A 4,518-nucleotide genomic window follows, 5' to 3' on the forward strand; every position below is an offset into this window, starting at 1 on the left:
AAAAAAAAAAAAAAAAAAGAAGGAAGGAAAGATTGATTTACTGAGAGAAGTATAAGGAAACAAAATACCCCAAGACCCTTGTCTGGAAGGAAGGAAGGAAGGAAGGAAGGAAGGAAGGAAGGAAGGAAGGAAGGAAGAGGGAGGGAGGGAGGGGAGGAAAAGACAGTAAAGACAGTATAAACATTTACTGAGAGAAGTATAAGTATCAGGGAACCTGCCCCCAATATTTCAGTGTAGGTTCTTTCTATTTTCCATAACTGTTGGCCAGCTGAGAAATAAAGAGAAAGAATACAAAGAGAGGAATTTTACAGCTGGGCCTCCAGGTGTGACATCACATATCGGTAGGACCATGATGCCCACCTAAGCCTCAAAACCGGCAAGTTTTTGTTAAGGATTTCAAATGGGGAGGGGGTGTACAAACAGGGAGTAGGTACAAAGATTACATGCTTCAAAGGGCAAAAAGCAGAACAAAGATCACATGCTTCTGAGGAAACAGGACAAGGGCAAAGCAGAACTCCTGATAAGGGTCTGTGTTCAGCAGTGCATGTATTGTCTTGATCAACATCTTAACAAAAAACGGGTTTGAGAGCAGAGAACTGGTCTGACCAACAATTTACCAGGATGGAGTTTCCCAATCTCAGTAAGCCTGAGGGTACTGCAGGAGACCAGGGCATATTTCAGTCCTTATCTCAACTGCATAAGACAGACACTCCCAGAGCGGCCGTTTATAGACCTCACCCCAGGAATACATTCTTTTCCCAGGGTATTAATATTAATATTCCTTGCTAGGAAAATAATTAGTGATATCTCTCCTACTTGCACGTCCATTTATAGGCTCTCTGCAAGAAGAAAAATATGGCCCTTTTTGCCTAACCCCACAGGCAGTCAGACCTTGTGGTTGTCTTACCTTGTTCCCTAAAAAATCGCTGTTATTCTGTTCTTTTTCAAGGTGCACTGATTTCATATTGTTCAAAGACACATGTTTTATAATCAATTTGTACAGTTAACACAGTTATCACATTGGTCCTGAGGTGACGTACATCCTCAGCTTGTGAAGATAACAGAATTAAGATATTAAAGTAAGACAGGCGTCAGAAATTATAAAAGTCTTTGGGAACTGATAAATGTCCATGAAATCTTCACAATTTGTGTTCCTCTGCCGCAGCTCTAGCTGGTCCCTCTCTCCAGGGTCCCTGACTTCCCACAACATAAAAGGAAAGAAAATACCCCCAGCGCCTTACCCCAAGATCCTTGTCCAGATAGAAACTTAGACTTATTAATATATTGAATTGTTCAAGTGTCCATATACTAAGAGTCTTACATCAGCGATGTGGAACTATGGATAGGCTTCCTTGGGTTCCCAGCTCCACACTATAACCCTCCCTCCTCCCACCCCTTAAGTTTCTGTATAGCAGAGTTAAGAGTGTATATCACCATATGCAGTTGTTCATGTGCTTCTTCCCCTTTCTCTTCTAGCTCTTGACAAAATTCTCAGGGAAAACTCTTCAGCTCTGGATATCTCCCTTTTTGTGGATCAAACACAAAGGGCATCATTCTAAAATATATACAGAACCATAAAAGCCCCAAATAGCCAAAGCAACCCTGAGCAGAAAGAACAAAGCTGGAAGCATCACAGTACCAGACTTCAAAATTTACTACAAAAAGCTTTGATACCTAAAACAACATGGTACTGGCATTAAAAAAAATAGGCACATAGACCAATGAAACAGAATAGAGAATCCGGATATACCAACTCACCTTTAACAAAGGTGCCAAGAACATACAATGAGGAAAGGATGGTCTTTTCAATAAATGGTGTGGGGGAAAGCTAGATAACTATATGCAGAAGAATGAAACAAGATTCCTCTCTCTCACCATACACAAAAATCCAATCAAAATGGATTAAAGGCTTAAATCTAAGACCTGAAACTACGAAACTAGAAGAACACACTGGGGAAGTGCTCCAGGACCTTGGTCTGGGCAAAAGATTTTTTTTTTATAAGACCTCAAAAGCACAGACAACAAAGCAAAAACAGACAAATGAGATTACGTTAAGCTAAAAAGTTTCTGCACAGCAAAGGAAACACTCAACAGAGTTAGGGAGACAACCCGCAGAATGGGAGAAAACGTTTTCAAACTATCCATCTGACAAAGGATTAATGACCAGAATAAAGAGACTAAACAATTTAAGCCAAAAACAAACAACAAAAACCAAATTTAAAAAGTGGGCAGGCTGGGCACAGTGGCTCACACCTATAATCCCAGCACTTTGGGAGGCCAAGGCAGGCAGATCACAAGGTCAAGAGATCAAGACCATCCTGGCCAACATGGTGAAACCCCATCTCTACGAAAATACAAAAAAAAAAAAAATTAGCTGGGCATGGTGGCATGCACCTGTTGTCCCAGCTACTTGGGAAACTGAGGCAGGAGACTCACTTGAACCCGGGAGGCAGAGGTTGCAATGAGCCAAGATCGCGCCACTGCACTCTGGCCTGGTGACAGAGCGAGACTCAGTCTTATGAGAAAAAAAAAAAGTGGACAAAATATCCGAACAGACTTTTCTCAAAGGATGACATAAAAATGGCCAACAGGTATATGAAAAAATGCTCAACATCACTAATCATTAGAGAAATGCAAATTAAAACAACATGTTATTTCACCCCAGTTAAAATGGCTTGTATTAGAAAAACAGATAATAAGAGATGCCAGTGAGGATGTGGAGAAAAGAGAACCCTCGTACACTGTTGGTAGAAATGTAAACTAGTACAACCACTATGAAGAACAGTGTGGAGGTTCTTCAAAAAACTAAAAATGAATTACCATATGATCCAGCAATTCCACCACTGAGTATATATCCAAAAGAAAGAAAATCTGCATATCAAAAAGATACCCGCACTACCATGTTTATTGCAGCATTGTTCACAACAGCCAAGATACAGAATCAACCTAAGTGCCCATCAATGGATGAATGGATAAAGTGTGGTATATATGCACACTGAGATGTTAATTGGCCATAAAAAATAATGAAACCTTCTCATTTGCAGCAACATGGATGGTACTGGAGACCACTATGTTAAATAAGCCAAGTACATAAAGACAAATATTGCATGTTTTCAGTCATACATGGCAGCTAAAAATGTGGATTTCATGATGACATAGAGTACATTGGTGGTTACCAGAGGCCAGAAAGGAGGGGATGGAGTGGGAGATGAAGGGGGAAAAAGGATATAAGTGTATTTATTACCACTGAACTGTACACCTAAAATGGTAAAGATGATATGTTATATATTACCTCAGTTTACAAAAGAAAAAACAAATGGCATCAATGTCAATAAGTGTAAAAGGTGTACTAGGGATAAATCTGCCATTTGAAAGGGAAATTAGAAATCTGAAATAACGAGTGCAGTTAGCCTGTGAAACCCTTGAAGACCCCAAAAGTCTCATTCAGAACTGGTCCCAAAATGAATACGTACTTTTGTATCATTGTCTAATTAAAGGTGCTTTTATTCAAGTATTAGTTTGCTTCAAAATAAATCTTTTTATTTGTACTAGTATTATAAGAGTGTTATTTCCTATTCTTCAGCTACATTTTTTGGAGAACAGTGTTAGTAAAAGAGCTTAACTGTTAGACAGTCTTGAGTTAAAATTCACGTTAGCTGTAATGAGGAAACTATTACATTAAATTTTAATTAATTTTATTATATAAAATTAAGGATAATAATATCACCAAAGGTGGTGGAGACGATTTAATGGGATGACACATAAAACTAGGACGTAGAGGCATCTAGCAAATACACATTTCCTTCCCTTCTCCCTTGTTATATACTTAACCACATGGGCTAGGATTTCTTTGAAGGAACCATTTCTATCTTAGCCAGTGTTCTATCTGAGGTGTTTGCGGTTCTCTGCTTTTTTCTTTCATACCCCACTTTCAATCTCTCAATACATACTGTGAGCTCTGCTTTCAGACTAGATTCGTAACTCAGTGATTTCCTGCTCCTCCACAACCACCTCCCTGGTCCAGGCCGTCATCATTCTTCATACAACTGTAGTCACTTCCTAATTGGACTCCCAACTTCCACTCTTGCTGCTTCCCATTTATTGTTCACATAGCAGCCAAAATTATTCTTTTATAAATTAGATCATGTCACTTCTCTGCTCAAAACCTTCCAAGAGCTCCCTATCACTTTTAGACTAAATATCTGAAGTCCTTACCAAATCCTACTAGATCTATGTGATTTGACCCCAGTCTATCATTCTGACTTCAAACCTCTCTCCTGCTACCTTACTCTGCTAGAGCAGCACTGGCCTCCTTGCTGTTATTTATTTATTTGTTTGTTTATTTATTTATTTATTTATTTATTTATTTATTTATTTATTGTTTTGAGATAGAGTTTTGCTCTTGTTGCCCAGGCTAGGGTGCGATGGTGTGATCTTGGCTCACTGCAACCTCTGCCTTCCGGGTTCAAGCAATTCTCCTGCCTCAACCACCCAAGTAACTGGGATTACAGGCACCTG

General features: G+C 39.3%; 1 pseudogene; it reads left to right on the forward strand.

The window, feature by feature from the left end:
* The window catches only part of LOC108522752 (glucose-fructose oxidoreductase domain-containing protein 2-like), a 17,416-nt pseudogene extending 15,857 nt beyond the window's left edge, over positions 1-1,559 (forward strand).
* Positions 1,560-4,518: the final 2,959 nt, after the last annotated feature.

This window comes from Rhinopithecus bieti, unplaced genomic scaffold (assembly GCF_001698545.2).
Source record: "Rhinopithecus bieti isolate Rb0 unplaced genomic scaffold, ASM169854v2 scaffold_68516, whole genome shotgun sequence".
Taxonomy (NCBI): Eukaryota; Metazoa; Chordata; class Mammalia; order Primates; family Cercopithecidae; genus Rhinopithecus; species Rhinopithecus bieti.